The sequence below is a fragment of the Micromys minutus genome (assembly GCF_963924665.1).
Source record: "Micromys minutus genome assembly, chromosome: X".
NCBI classification, from domain to species: Eukaryota; Metazoa; Chordata; class Mammalia; order Rodentia; family Muridae; genus Micromys; species Micromys minutus.
In genome coordinates, this window is record NC_137970.1 from 26,538,724 (window position 1) to 26,555,592 (window position 16,869).

General features: G+C 41.2%; 1 protein-coding gene across 1 annotated transcript in view; it reads left to right on the top strand.

Moving 5' to 3' along the window:
- The first annotated feature begins 8,539 nt into the window (after positions 1–8,539).
- Positions 8,540–16,869, top strand: part of CA5B (carbonic anhydrase 5B) — a 51,215-nt gene continuing 42,885 nt past the window's right edge. Inside the window, exon 1 of the mRNA XM_080911069.1 lies at positions 8,540–8,632. The gene's annotated coding sequence lies outside the window, so the exon portion shown is untranslated. The remainder of the gene's footprint in view (positions 8,633–16,869) is intronic.

Genomic DNA, 16,869 nt, shown 5'->3' on the forward strand with positions numbered 1-16,869 from the left:
GTGGACAGCAATAACCCTGTTCTCTTCATGGAGTGCACATGAAGGCATAGATGGAAAGTAAAAAAGCCAGGTCAGCTGAGGACATGGCTCAGTTACGAGATATGGCAGGGCAACAGGGCTGGAGGAGGCTGCAGAAAGGTTCATCTCTTCCCATGGCCCTGTGGTCTGGCATCCACTCATTCATTCCAAATCAAAATTACAGTGAGAGTTCATCTTACTGTAGTTAGTAGAGGCATTTTCAAAATGCTGTTAGAGGTGATGAGAAAAGGGAACCCAAGCTTTATACACTACTGAAAAGTATGTAAATGAACAAAGACACCATAGGAAAGAAAGTGGAGGCTCCTCAGAAACTAAGACCAGAATTTTTCTGTGATCCTGCCATACCCCTTTTGGCTATGCTGGGAAGGAGATGAAATTGATATGTGAAGTTGATTTACTGCAACATTATTATACACAGTAGTTGTTTCAGTCACTGTTCTATTTCGGTGAAGAGACACCAAAGTAACTTATAGCCAAAAGCCTTTAATTGGGTGCTTGCTTACAGTTTCGGCTGGTTAATCCATGATTATGTCGAGGAACATGTCAGCAGACTGGCAGGCAGGCATAACCAATATGAACTTTGATTTCTCTCCCCCACAGACTAACGTTTTTGTTTACTTCATGGAAAGTTAATCACTACTCATTGGAAATAAAAATTAACCCAGACAACCTGAGTGTAATTTTGCCAGCATTATAGTCTTTAAAATTCGTTTTTATGTTTTCATATGGGTATGGGTGATTGGCCTACATGCTGGTCTGTGCAACAATTGCATGCAGTGTCTTTGGAGACCAGAGGAGGGCATGGGATACCCTGGAACTGGAGTTACAGTTCTGAGCCAAAAGATGGGTGCTAGGAATTGAACCCAAGCCTCTGGAAAAGGACAGCCACTGAGGAAAAGGATCTTAACCACTGAGCCATTCCTCACCCCCCCCCAACACTATATCGTTTAGTTTGTTATTTTGTTTTGTTTTGTTCTTTTGAGACAAGGTCTCTCTATATATAACACTGACTGTACTAGGACTCACCAGACTGGCCTTAAACGTACAGAGCTCAGCCTGCTGAGCAATGGGATTTAAAGGCGTATGCCCACCATACTGAGTGTTCTGGCTAGTTTTATGTCAGTTTGACACAAGCTATAGCCATCACGAGAGGAGAGGATCTCAGTTAAGAAAATGCCTCCATAAGATTGTGCTGTAGCCTATAGGGCACTTTCTTAATATGTGATTGATGGGGGCAGGTCCAGTCCACTGTGGATGGTACCACCCTGGGATGGTGGTCTTGAGTTCTATAAGAAATTATGCTGAATAAGCCATCAAGCAGCATTCCTCCTTGGCCTCTGTATCAGCTTCTGCCTTCATGTTCTCGACCTATTTGAGTTCCTGTCCTGACTTCCTTTGATGATGAGCAATGATGTAGAAGTATAAACCAAATAAACCATTTCCTGCCCAAGGTGCTTTTAATCATGGTGCTTTGACATAGTGATAGTAACTCTAAGACATCCAGCTTTTCTATCTTGGTGAGTCTTTTAAATATGCTAGTTTCATATGATTCCTTTCTTCTCTACATCATTCCTAACAACTTTTAGGACGTAGGATTTCAGTTTATGATTATAATTAGTCAATCATTCTCAACCATCAAATTATCACGGGATCTGAGGAGTATAAAAACAAATTTTAGGCCCTGCTTTTCAAGAAATTTCAGTTCATTCTGTCAAGAGAGGAATGGTAAGGGTACAAAAAAAATGCTAGGGACACCTATGAGGGTGAGAATCCAAATCTCATGGACTGTCACTTTAAAAACAACAGAAGGGTTGCTCACAGGAGGGGCTAATCACAAGGGACCTCAAGTAAAGGCTAAGATGCTGAAGAATGTCAGCACACAGGAAACTGAAAATAAATATCCACAGATGCACATGGCCAACTCAAGGGACTGGATGGCTCAGAGGAACATGGGAAGGGGCAGGGTTGGTGTAGATACTTTGGTGAACCAAGCCAAGTTGGGTTCAGCTCTTAGCGAACAGAGTTGATTGCCTGACACTGGCCCTGGCGTGCATTGTGAGTGAAGGTGTGGATGTGGAAATGGTTTCAGTGTAAATGACACTGGGAAGGACCATAAAAATCACAGAGATCTACCTGCCTCTGCCTCCTTAGTGCTGGGATTAAAGGCATGCACCTCTAAGTCTGGCTCAACTTTATATTCTTAAAGTGAGAATTTAAGGCATTTCTCAGCCTATGAATAAGCATTCAGTCATAGAGAGTTATATACATTAATAACCATACTGAACTTCTGTTATTTCTGGGACATTATGTTGAAATCTTTAGATGCTATTGGCACGTTATGCTTGCTTGTCTAAAAATTCTCACACCTATGCATGGAAGTGGGAGGCAGGGACTTTTGTCTACAGTTACTAATTTGACAGACTGTTGGAGTTTACTCTAAAATGTTTAACCATGCCCATCTGAACTTCCTTTGCCCTTTATAAAGAAGTGTTAGGTACATCAGGGCATGTGGTGGTTTGAATGAGAATGGGCTCCATACACTTATGTTTGAAGGCTTGGTTCTGAGTTTGTGGGGTGTTTGGAAAGGGTTAGGAGGTATACCCTTGTTGGAGGAGGTGTATCACTGGGAGTGGGCTTTGAGGTTGCAAAAGTCCATACCTTTCCTAATCACCTTATTCTCCCTGCCACTGTTTGTGTCTCAAAATGTAAGCTCTCAGCTATGGCTCCAGTGCCATGCCTGTCTGCCTGCTGCCATGTTCCCTAGGATGGTGGTCATGGACTCACCATCTGAAACTGTAATCAAGCCCCCAATTAAAATCTATAAGTGGCCTAGGTTATAGTGCCTCTTCACAGCAATAGAAAAATAACTAATACAGGCCAAAAATTTTTTTGTTTAGATCCTGTCATTTTCATATCAGAACCTTAAATTACTCCCTTAATACATAAAACATATAAATTATTCAGTATTTCAACATTTCTGCCCTTGCATGTTGGCTATTGTTGATATTGAGCTCTCTGCCATAGTGTAGCTGCCAACAGCCCAATGCTGAGAACTGCTTTTGAGGACTGCAAAAGATGTTACATCAGATTTTTGTTGCTACAAATCAGAAATGCCAGATAGGTTGTTTCATGCAATTACTCAGCCATCCAGTATCCAGTAGACATTGTTAATCAGTCACAGAACTTAGAATTTCACAGTACATCTCAGGCAGCTGCTATAAACATCAAAGTGGAAGTGTGGATTGAAACCTACCTGCCATCCACAGGACAATAATCTAAATGCTGCCATGGTTAAGTCGGCCCATTCTGGAACAGTGCACTCTACTTAATTTGCAGAAACATGCTGACAGTACAGGGAAATGACTCAATGTACTGTGCTTTCCAATTGTAACAGTGGTATACTTTGAAGGAACCTGTCTAGTTCCTTTGAAAGTCAGCTCTGTCCTTCCACCAGGAGTTTCAGGGATCAATCTTACATCTTTAGGCTGGAGCAGAAAGCACTTTTGCTCACCGAGCCATCATGTTGGTGTTGTGATTCTTTAGGGTATATATTTGCTGCTTAACTTACAACATTAGAATTTGAAACTTTTCTTTGTACTAACATTTAAGAAGCACTACACTTTACAAAATCGATTGCACAAATTGTATTGAGTACTTTTACTGTTTCTTTTACCACAGTATCTGACAGAAACAGCTTAAGAGAGGAAAGATTTCACTCACAGTTTCAGGGGCTCTTTCTGTGGGTTGATGTCTATATGCATATGAGGGGAGACACAAGATAAGGCAGGGCCTGTAACTGGGCAGTGGAAAAGAAAAGCAGGCTGAGAATTTTAGAGACAGGGCAGAGAGTATGGAGAGAGAAGAACCAAGATGGAGGAAGAGAAGAACGAACCAGCCCTATGTGACTTTAAATAGCCACAGGTAGATATGAATATCTTATAAGAGATGGATAATTACAGGAAAATTTGTCTAATCTAGGTGGGCAGTTTATATCAATATCAGTTGACTCTGAATTTAGTGTGTGAACGTTATGTGGGGTGAGAATTCACTGATATAAATCCGATTGATAAATTATAAGCCTATAAAGTTTTGATTTTGTCAGGTTTCTGGTATTTGTGGAAGCAACCTGCCATAGGTTGTCACTGCTGGAGCTAGCCATGAGGTCAAGATTGCTGCTGGTGCTAGAGAGTAGCCAGCACTAGCATGGCATGGTGCCTTTTTATATTTTTAAAAAAATATTAAACTCAACAGGTGTCACTTTTTAATATTTAACACTACATCTTTCCATCATGGCAGGAAGGGTGTGGCAGTGCAAAACAGTTCATGACGTGGTGAGCCAGGAAACAGACAGATGAGAAATTCCTCTTGTTCCAGTTTTCTTGCTGTTACTATGATAAAACACACTGGCCAAAACAACTTAGAAAAGGAGAAGATCTATTTGGTTTATACTTCCAGGTCACAGTCTATAGATTGTCCTGAAGCTGTTAGTATTTTAATGTTAACTTCACTTCCCCAAGAAGGGCTGCCTAGTCACATGACTCCAACTGAACCTTCCCATTTTAATTAGTAAAATAAAGGAAAGCCAGTGACTGGGCAGGGTGAGGAAGGTGGAGAGGGCTGAGAGGTCTGAGGAGGTCAGAGGACGGAGGGTGAAGGTCCTGGCAATATGGAGGTTCCCAAGGACCAGCTAGACCCAGGTGATATTAATTGGCATTAAATAGCTATGAACATTAAGGATTTTATAGGTTTAGTATCTCATATAGAAGGGCAGTTTGTATCTTTGTCTATTTGATGTAATCTTGTGTAGAGGGTTTGTGGATTGAGAGTTAAACATATAAACCTGTATGAAAAGCTATTGGGCTATAGAGTTGTATTTATGTGGAATTTTGGGGTACAGAAACACCCCGGGACAGAGGCAGAAAACAGGTGGTCGAAAACTGCCAGGGAAAGGAGTTGTGTGGACAAGTTGGGCTGTGTTGGCTCCAACCGGGCATCAGAGGCGTGCAGGGCTAGGTATCAGGGTCGGGCCTGAGGAGTGAGACCTCAGGGCCAATAGAGAGATAAACTGATTTTTTATTTTTTAATACTTACTGCAACAACAGTCTATCATTGAAGGAATTCAAGCAGGAACTTGAAGCCGGGGCTCCTTTCTATTCTACCTTCAACTAAAGGAACTAATTTATAGCCAAAGAAGTAGAGGAATATTGGGGTGGGGGGGCTCAATTTCAGACTCCTGCTTAGCTGGAGTTTTTTTTTTTTTTTTTTTTTTTTATGTAACCCAGGACCACCTGTCCAGGGATTAGTGCAGCCCGCAGTGGGCTTAGCCCTGTACATCAACTAATAAGACAGTTCCTCCTAGACATGCTCACAGGCCAATATGATTGGGACAATCTCTTAATGGAGATTGCCTTCTTAGGTGACTCTAGTTCCATAAAATCGACAGTTAAAACTAATTAGGCCACCAGTGCTTGGCTTGCTTTCTACTTTGCTCTTTTTATTCAGTGTAGATCACCATCTCATAGTATAGTGCTGTGCGTAGTCACAGTGGGTCTTCCCAATCTTCTCCAGAAACATACTCTTGGACACTGCCATAGGTATGCTTTACCATCTTCTATGTGATTTTACATTCAGACAAGCTAACAAAGCAACCACACAGTGGTTTTAATTTATGAATACTGGAAGGATATTAAAATTGTCATCATACCCTTAGTAGGAGCAGATAGAATGCAGTCAATCTGTCAACCAATTTTTAATAAGGGCTTTTTTTTTTCCATTGTGTTCAGAAACCTGCTTTTTCCCTCCTTATTTTAAAATCGTGTTACCGACCACAACATTTTCTATTTTAAAATTATTTTATGTTATGCTTATGGATGTTTTGCCTGCATATATGTCTGTGCACCGTGTGTGCCTGGTGCCTGAGGAAACCAGAAGAGGGCATTGGCTTTACCGTATTGCAGTCAAGTTATTAAAGTTGCAATCATTGCATATGAAATTCTGCCAAAGAACTTGACCTCTTTACAACTCTATTTTTTCTACTATCTTCTACTCCCCCAGAACAAAGTCTGGCTTTCTCACAACTGTCTACTTTCTTCCCCTAGTTTCCCACTACCTGTCCATCCCCATATGCCTTTTGGGAAACAAGGTCTCACTGTATATCCCTGACTGCCTCAAAACTCACGATGTAGGCCAGACTGGCCTTGAACTTGCAGAAACCTAGATGCTTTTGCTAGAATTAAAGGTCCGTGCCATCACATCAGGCTTCATTTTCTTTTTATGTCACAATTAATTTTTCTCCCACGGGTCCTCATTTACTCATAATATTCTTTGTTCTCACTCTTCTCTAATTATCCTCTCAGACAATGTTCCAGTCTAGCCCACAATTCCTCATTATGTTCTAAAGCCCTTTCTCCTACCCAGTTGTAATAAAAACATCACAAATGAGGCCAGGATGAGGTGAATCAAAAGTTCTGTTGTAATGTGTTCTTTTCTCTGTGCTCCTTTGAGTATAACATTTTGACTGTTCTCACCATCTTCATGCCAGAAATGTAATAGGAGAGGAAGCAAGAAAGAATGGATGTGCAATCATAATGTTTTAAGTATTGGGATGTGAAGGCATACCACCAGCCAGCAAATTACATAGGCACGAGGGCAGAAATTGTGTCTTTGTGTACATTTGAAAAAATAGGTACTCACTAAGGATTTATGGGGTATTTGGTGTATGAACTAGTGTACTAAGTACTATAAAATGTCTTTCTGTGTCTGCTACCCAGTAATATTCTTCCTAATGGAATAGAGAAGACCTGCGAAGTGAGAAAGTCAGTGCATATTACTATATATGCACTTTATGTTAAACTACCTAAAATATGATTTGAGATGCATACATGCTTGTACTATGAACAGAAAGCAATAAATGTTCAGTTTTATCATGTGCTGCTCTATTTGTAAGCAAAGTTGCTTTAAGAAGAAATTATAGTGAGAAGTGGGCTATAGATTTGATACTTACTTTTTTTTTTTTTTTAAAGACAAACTAGTTTGCTTCTTGTGCAAGATACCTGAAAGCTTTTTTAAAGAAATGTATCTTCAGGGGCTGGAGGGATGGCTCAGAGGCTAAGATTACTTTCTGGTCTTGCGGAAGACCAGGGTTTGGTTCCCAGCACCCACACGGCAACTCATACCATCCATACTTCTAATTCCAGGGGATCCAACACCCTCTTCTGACCTCCATGGGCACCAGGCATGCATATAGTGTGTATTTACATATAACAAAATGCTCAAGCACATGAAAAATTAATCTGAAAAAATTATTTTAAGGAAAGAAGTGCATGTTCATGGCATCAAAGAGAAGGACCTGTGACTATTAAATCTTCTTCACCTGTCAACTCCTTGCTATTTTCTTTTTGAGGGGTGGGGATCCTCACATCCCAACCCGAATTGGGGCAACATCCAACCATCAGCATCTTGAGGTTTGTCTTGTTTGCCAGGGGAGTATGTACACCATAAATGTGATTTGAATAAATGAGTCGGGGTCTTAAGTACAAGGGCAGCAAGCTGCTTGTAATTTCTCCACATTTGCGGGGGGGGGAGGGGGGACTTGAAGGAGGAAGGATAACTGAGCATATTCTCAAAGCACCGAGTCACAACCAGAGTTTCAGTTAGCTTAATGTCAAAACAATCAGTCTCAACATAGCAAGAAGGTGCTGGTCACCTAAGAAAAATCATCTGTAAGAGACTACAGGACAGACGGGAGCCTGCCTATTTGATGCCTCTGCCTTGCATTTAAAGTCAACTAAGGCCAGTGGACTAGAACAGTGTCACAGTCCTTTTTTTTTTTAAGTTACCTTTTATAATTTATTTTTATTTGTTATGTTGATTGATGTTTTGTCTGCATGTATGTTTCAATGAGGGTGTCAGAAACCCTGGAACTGGAGTTACCTGTGAGCTGCCATGTAGGTGCTGGGAGTTAAACCCAGATCCTCTGGAAGAATAGTCAGTGCTCTTATCCACTGAGCCATTTCTCTAGCTAGCCCCAGGCTCATTTTAAAAGGTTATACAAAAGTGGCTGGAAGTACCACGAACCCACAGTTCAATTTCAGAGGATGTTTAGAAACTTGGGTAAATTGAGCTGAATAGGAAAGAATGCAGCCAGCATTTCATGATATTCTGAAATGGATGAAACTTGAGGAAAGACACTTTTTAGACTAAACTTTAGGCCAGCAATCTGATTGTATCCAAGAAATGTTACTTTTATCCCAGAAACCTTGCCTGTAGAAAGCAGAGAAGGGAGCAGTGTTGATCAGGGATGCCCTCCCCTTCTGAAGGAGCTCAGAGGCGTGGCTCGGGCTGAGGGGCGTGGTGTAAGTAGAAGTGGTCTGTTAGGCCAGAGAGCCGAGGCACGCCAGGTCTGAATGGGGCAGGATTAGGGCGGTCCCTCTGACTCTAGCGGTGCTTGAGGAGCTGGGGGCGTGGCTTCTGGGAGGCGTGGTGCGGGCGCCAAGGGGCGAGGCCTTGCTGGACAGTTGCCAGTCGCAGGTCCTGGGAAGCTAACTTGCCAGTGGCTCTTGTTAAGTACCGTCGGAGAAACAGAAACGGCCAGGTAAGGATGGGCAGCCGAGTGGAGTGGGAACCTCAGGGAGGTTGGGAAGACCCAGTGAGGACCACAACTCTACTCCTGACCCTCTACCCCACAGATCCGGCAGTGACAGCTGTTGGTTCTGCCAGTCTTGCCTCAGTTCCAGAGGGCCTGACTGGTCTTCGTCCTCTCTGCCCTAGCCCCTTTTCTCCACTATGGGAGTCACCAGAATCCTTCACATTTTTTTTTCCGCTTGAGAGAACGGAGGGGAGGGGGGCTCACGCACGGGAGGAACAGTCACTTGTGAGGTCATGTTGCTAGAGTTGATTGAATCTAAGTTTTAAAAAGTTCATCCTGTTTTTTAAAAAAAAAAAAAAACAGCTGGAGACATGCGTAATCGCTACCAGTTCTGAGGCTGCTTAGAAACTGAGGCACAGTTAAGACTCTGACTCTCTCTCTCTCTGGTGTTTCTTCATCCCCACCCCCACTTAGCCCTGGAGCTGGTAACCGGCTCACAGCCATCCCCTAGGCTATGAACACTGTCACAGCACTCCTTGCAGAAATCAGAAACTTTTTCACTCTAGCCTTAACTTTCGTGTCCCGCCCTAGACCTAGAGGAGAGGTACCTCCAAAATATAGAATGGTTGGTGGCTGTTACTGTTTGTGACATTCCTTGTTAAGTATTTCTGCCCTAGGGCTGGTGGCAGCTTTTTTATCTTAATTTCAGTGCCCTCCCTTTATATGTTTGAGAAATATTTGGCGCTAATGGGCACACCTTAGTTCTGGACAAAGCACGCCTCCTCAGCCATTGCAAACCACTTTGCTTTCTGCTTCCTGGTCGCCTTTGTTGCTAATCTAGTGACTTTACATGCTACTGTTCAAAGGCTTGGTTAGATTCTGAACAGAACAGAAGTACCCCCCCCCCTTTTTTTTTCTTGTGAACGAACAAAGCTTCCATGAATCCCTGAGTAGTCCCTGCACAGTGCTCAGAGTAGCTGATGTTCACCGGTGTGTTGGACATAGAAAACTTTTCTTATTCGTAGGAGTTCCATTCTTAATTCACAACCTTTCAAATCAGGCTAGAATGCCTTGAGAGCCCAAAGCACCAAGGGTACCACTCTCAGATGGGAGTCATGCTCCCAGGGAAGAAGTGGGTGAGAGGAGGAAGCTGTGCTTTCTCTATCCCGATTTGGCAAGATAATCTCTAATTCAGATTTGAGGCGTTGCAAAAGGCCTGCTTCCTTTTGAAATCAGGAGTCAATCTGATGAGAAATGCAGTTTCTTTCCATGTGATTGTAACCTTTATCCAGAGTACATTTTCTTTCTGCTGTCTGTTTTGCACAGAGCAAGTTAAATCAAGCAGAGTTCACATAACTTATCACAGTAAATACACAATTCATCGATGATCCCTTATAACCTTTTCACATTTTCTCCTCACACTCATTTCTAAGTCTGCAAAACATCAGACATGCCAATAAAATCCAAGGGTCTACATGAAGAATCAGTGTGAGCAAAGGGCACATGTGTGTGGAAAACTTAGCTCCCTATGGCACATTGACATGCCTCTCCGAGCAAATGGAAACATGGGTAGATTTTTCATCAAACAGTAAAATGTGCTGATAGATCATTGAGATATGATATGTTTGATAGTTAAACTTTATTTACTGTTTAACAAGATTGGACAATATGAGTTCAATAAGTAAGTTATAAATAACTCTCAAGACATTTATTTTCAGTTTAACAGAAAGGACTGACCATAGTTCTGAACAGTAAAACAAATTTAAGTATTGTTATAGGTAGTGTAGCCTAGCAGTAATTAAACTGAATTTCTACTTCAATTTTCTTTGAACTCTGTTCATGCCTGACCATCAATTTTCAGTTCTTTCTGGATTCATTATTTATTCCTTTATGGGCAGGTGCACCCTTAACTGTCCCTCTCTGCCAGCCTTCCTTGGTACACCTGTAACTCTTAGAAGGGGCTGATCTTGTGTGTGAGTGTGTGCGTGTGTGTGTGTGTGTGTGTATTCACATGTGTGTGCTCATGTGTATACATGTGTATTTGTGTGTGTGTATGTATTCACATGTGTGTGCATGTGAGTGTTTGTGTGTATGTGTGTGTGTAGCTTTGTAACTGCTCCTGGGCACCAGAACTGTGTTGCCAACTACCCTGGAACTTTCCTCTTGGCTCTCCCCTTGGTGTCTCCAATTTAGTACAGTAGATGGTAAGACCACCATGTTTCCTTGTTTCTCCTGCCAGGTTCTGTTTTTCTGTTCAAGGATTAATTTTTATCCTGCCGGCTATATACTCTTGATGCCTTCATCTATTTGTTCATTGAGTGTGAGCCCGACTGCCTTCCTTTAATACCAAAATAGCACTCTACCACTGAGCTCCATTCCCAGCATTCTCAGCACCATTTTGTGGCTGTTGTTCATTTGCGTTTTTGGTTTGTTTTAACTCTGACTGGTTTGACATTTGCTATGCAGACCAGGCTGATGACAAACTCACCATGATCCTCTTGCTTTGGCTTCCCAAGTTCTGAGATTATAGGTGTGTAACCCACCCAGCTACAAGGCAACTTTTAGTAGGTAATAGTGACTATTCATGTATATCCATTGACTCTGGATCTCATTGGCTCCTTGGGTTGTTTTGTTGTTGTTGTTTTATTTTGTTTTGTTTGTTTCTGTTTTTCCCAGTCACTTTGCTTTGGCCTTATTAGCATCCTTACTTCCCCCTTTAATATGGCCAGTATGTTCCTACTTTTGGATCTTGCACAAACATTTTGTTTGCTTAGAATTCCCCTTTCATTCCAATCTCTACCCCTTTCAGTCCATATCTTAAATATCACCTTGTTAATTAGGTCAATTATAACACTTCCAGTCTAGTGGCACTCCAGATTTACTATGTCCGGATCTATAGTTCATTGAACATACTTGAATAAAATCTATACCTGACTACTGCACATTACTTGTTTACTATCTGTTTCTCCCTATTAAAGCCTGAGCTTCACAGGGGAAGGATATTTGCTTTGTTCCCGTGAGCATAGAAGAGTGTCTGGCATCTAGCAGATGTTCAGTTGCTATATTGAAGAAACTAAAAATGAATGAAGGGTGACTGAAATAATCACCTCCTCCTTGACTTCTCTGGCTCTGCTGCCAGAGCTATCAGAAATCATCCATTACCTGGAAGGACATTCAAAACGCTTTTAGACACTTGGAAATGTGTGTTTCCCAAATCAATCTCAGATCCTCGTCCAGCCCTGCCTTCTACTGCAAGCCCTGCTATCTGCTAGGCCAGTTACAGTAGAAGGCTTGGGATGATGAGGAGGTTGAGATACTTTTTCACCTAGTTTCAAGAATTAAATTAGGACAGTAGGCCTGAGCCACCATGTGCTGTTTATGAGGTGCTGGAGATCAAACACAGGGCTTCATATATTTTAGGCAAGCACAGTACCAACTGAGCCACATCCTCAGTCCTGTTGTTTGTTTATTTGTTTTCCCCCAGAACACAAAAAGAAAATCTGAAGAGTCAGCGTCCCTTAAGGGGAGATTAGCAAGAGAGGTTCAGATTTCCAGAGTACTACAGGTTCTTCTGGAGAATGACAAAGAGTGTAGGCATGACCTGAGATCCTCTAGAGTCTTCCTGACCCCTAGCCCTAAAAAAAAAAAAAAAAAAAAAAAAAAAAAAAAAAAAAAAAAAAAAAACACGCCAGTCTTGATATGCATAGGCCTAGCTTGTGGGCCAGGCATTATGAACCATGAGCCTGTCATATGACATATGACCCTGTTACCTGACAGGGTTATTATTGAGTGTGACGCATTTAGCAAGGTGTCCTGAGGGCCTTTTGTTCCTTCTTGGCTTGCCAAATAACCCAGACTTGCCTCAGGGATTTCCTGATGACAGTGGGAAGGGATGAGGCCATAGGCAAGACTTTTCTGGGAACCATGCTAAGAGGTCTAAGGTCCCCAGAGTGTACCTAGGCTGGACCTTGTGCTCAGGTCATGTGTATGGCTATGCATGTTTGTCCAGTTCTTGTGCCCAGTCACTGTATCCTTGGCCTTGTCTTATCACAACCTTCCATTTGAAGGCTGAGCTAGCATACTCCTTCTGTTAAGTACACACTGTACCTGGTATTATTTTTCCTGAAAGTTACCAAGTCTCCCAACTTACACTGCTAGCAAGAAAGGAGTCTGTTTTTGTCTGTGGAGCCTTTGCCTATACATCCAACAGGGCCATTGTTCTCAGGATAAAGCTAAATTCTGCCCATTTCAACCTCAATTGCCCTCTCTGGCTTAGGGGCCTTATCACCTCCTCATGTCTTCACTCTGCCTGAAATGTTCCTTGTCCTTCTCTCTACTCACCCCCCCCCCCCCCCCGTGGAATCCTCTCTGATGCTTCTGCCCTAAAACCTAGAACTTCTGCTTCTTGTGTTCTCATTGCACTGAACTGTGACTATCACTGAATCCAGCTTTTATTAAGAGATTCTTGTTCTGTTATGCTAAAGGAAATAAGCCAGCTACAAAAGAAGAAACAGATATACAGTCTCGAGATTAACAAGGGGTGGGGAGGAGGTATTACTTAACAAGTACAGAGTTTACACTGGGGATGAAGAAATTGGTTTGAGCACACATAGGAGTGATGGCAACAGTTTTATGAATCCTTTTGAATTTGTAGAACTGAAATTGGTTAAAGAGGTAATTATGCATGTTTTATCATAAATATTTGAAGATAGAAAAAAACTAAAGTATTTGGTCTTCCTTATAGATTGCAAGCGTGGGGAGATGGCATATTCTTTCATCGATATCGAAGTACAGTGCTGTCCACTATTAGACTTGGTGCTATTTTTCTTAACGTTTTGAAGTTTTGATCAGTTTCATGTCCTCTGATAAACATCATCAAAGGTGATTCTATTTAGATACTGTTTATTGTAGGGAAACTATGAAACAGAATATTTTTTCCTATGAAAATACAGCCACGGGGCAAACTAAATTAATATGATTTCTGAGCTTTACTTTAGAATATCTCAGAGAGGGGCTGGAGGGAGAGCTCAGCAGTTGAGAGTGCTAATTCAGAACATCACGGTTCAGTTGTCACAGCATTCACACCGGTTGGCTCACAAGTACACCATAACTCCAGGTTGGTGGTGGTGCTAGTGGCAGGGTTCTAACACCCACTTCTGACCTCTTAGGCTTCTATATGTGTGTGGTACACACAGACACACACACACACACATGTAAATTACACTGATAAATTTTTTAAATCTTTAGAATGACCAGAGGGGAAGTGGGAGTATTAATAAAATCATGATTATTAGCAGGTAGATAATTCTTGAAGTAGAATGCCGGATATATACCTGGGTTTAATATATTATTTCCCATTATACAGTCATTCTTTAATATCCATGGAGAATGATTGTATGAACTACCCAGGAACCAAAATCTGAAGGTGCTCAATTTTTTTATATATAAAATGATACACTCAACGTATATACATGTATTGAAATATCTTATAGTCCTCTGTAAATGTGCATAATGTTATGTATTGATGTATGTTAAATCTGTTCATGTATTTATTTTGTTGCCTCCTTTTTGGAAAGAGTCTCACTAGATAGCCTAGGCTAGTCTCAAAGTAGAAACTTCCTACTTCAGTCTCTCAAGTGCTGGTACTATAGGTTTGAGCCATAGCACCCAGTGAGAAAAAATTTTAAGTTCCAAAAATAATTCAAACTGAATATCAGAAGCCTGTTTCCAATACAGGTGCAATTCTTTTTAAAATATTTTTGATTCATGTTTGGCTGAATCCATAAGTGCAAGTACAGAGGCCCCACTATATACATTTGAAGTTTTCCATAATAAAAGATTAAGAAAACAGAATTAGATGATGGATTGAGTTGGTAAGCGAACTCTTGTTCTGTAAGGCTGCTCCATTAATTCAGTTAGAGAATATATTTGAAAACAAGGTATTATGTTTGAAGACACTATCAAGATAGTATATATCTTCATCACTCATCCCTGTTTTTCTTTAAGACAAGGATGAGAGACCTTGACCCGAGAGCTCACCAGTTGACTAGATTAGCTGACCACAAACTATAGAGAGTCTCCTATCTCTGTTTACCTAGTACTGAGATTACAGGTATGCTCTGCAACACCTACCTTTTCACATGGATGCTGGAGATCCAAACGCAAATCCTCACACTTGTATGCCAACCAATTTATAAGTTGAGCTATCTACCCCACCCCACCACCAGTATGATAATCTTGATAATCTGTTTATATTTTCTTACAGTGTTGTGTTTAAATACTGAGTCAGGTTTGGTATCTGTGCTTTATCCAAAGATGTATACACTCAAAATCATAATAATATGAACAAAATTGAGTTTAACTTTGGTTGGAGAATTTTAAATACCCTTTGAGCAAACTTACACACAGTTTAGAAATCACTTGTGTAAAACCCCTAGGTAGGACTTGTAATAAGGACCCTCACTGGCTTTCACAAACTTTTTATTTCTCTTCTTGTTTGATGGATGTCCTTTGCTGCTCTAGGATATGCATTTGACAAAGTGGTGCACACTTCATGCTGGAGACTGGGTGAGAGACCATGTAACCACCTGGGCAGATGGTTTGATGACAGTTAACTGTTCTGTTTGGGGCCTTTAACTGTCCCTTAACTATAGGAAGTAACTCTGCTCCTATTTTTACTGGACACTTCTGTCGCTGCTTGTGACTTCTCTCTCCTTTTACTTGAGGTAGCCTGCCTTCTTATCTCTAGATGGAAAGGAGCAATATCAGGACAGCAGTACAGAGGAAAGCAGCCAGCTTCTGGCCACTGGCTGGCAGGGATGTGCTTGAAGAGACAGGGTCAGGAAACCAGTTTTCTGCATGTGTGTTTTTCATTGTTTCTTTCATCTTACATTCTTCTTGGGAAGAAGACTTCAAGTTTGTATTGAAGTACCTCTGGAAACTCTGAACTTTCTTGTGTGTGTGCACACACACGAATGCCCCTTTGCTCCCTAGTCAAGATCTAACTGTTGAGGATAGCCTCTTCCATCCATGGCTGAAACCGTGCTGTGGTAAACGGTAAACACCATCCTGTGAAATGGTTTGCTGTATCTTTCTCTGGTTCTTGACTTTATAAAATACAAATGCTTAGGTAAAGTCCCAACTTCTGTAAATGAACATTTCAGTGGCATTTAAAATCTTCACAGTTTTGGGCAACTATCACCTCTATTTAGTTCCAAGGTATTCCATCACCTCAAAAACAAAACAAAAAAGAAAAAGATAAAAGAAAAAGAAAAACGCTGACCCACTAAAGTAGCCTGTTAGTGTTTCCCTTTCACTGATGCCCTAGCAGCCATCAGCCTCTGTGGACAGTTTCCTTCTGTCAGTACTTCAGGGCTTGGCTCGACCTCATATAAGACAAAGCATTTGCTTTATAGCAGGTGAGAATTCTGCCCACTTGGTTTTAGCTGTGATACGTAGATGGTATTAGGTTGTATTTGGGTAGTCATTCTGAGCAAGACTATTTTAAATTCATATTTATTATTATTTTGATGCATGGGTGGGCATGCACACATGTCAGTGAGAGAACAAGTTCTACAATTTTACAGAAGTGGACTCCATCTTTCCACCAATGGGTTCCAGGAATCAAACTCAGGTCCCCAGGCTTGTATGGCCTTTGCTCATCAAGCTCTCTAGAGCTTCCCCATGTCCCTTTTTGATATAGGGTCTTATGTAGTCCAGGGTGGCCTCAGACTAACTATGTAACCAAGGATGATTTTGAATTTCTAATCCTACTTGCCTCCATTTTCAAAGTGTTGGGATTATAGGCACATAGCATTACACTGGCTTTGATCAACATTTTTCAATCTTTAAAACACTCAGGTTCCAACAGATGATTAGCATGTCGTATCAGTTAACAAGTCTGGTATAGATTGCATTTGAAGTAGAAATGACAAAGCCATTGCCTTTTAAAAAGGTATTTGTTCACCCCAATTTTCTTATTTTTTAAAAAAACAGATACTAATGTCATATTTTTTTATTCCTGTTTAGTTAGCAGCGGTGGTAAAAACTAATGTGTAAATGTGAGTTTGTCCTAGTTGTCATTAACTGTCAACTTTTTAAAGTATCTATGAGGGATTATCTTGACTATTAACTGATATCAGAGGGCCCAGCCCACTGTGGGCAGTACCATTCCCTGGGCAGGTGGTCCTGAGCTATATAAGGAAGCTAGCTGACCTTAAGCCAGAGCAAGCCATCAAACAGCA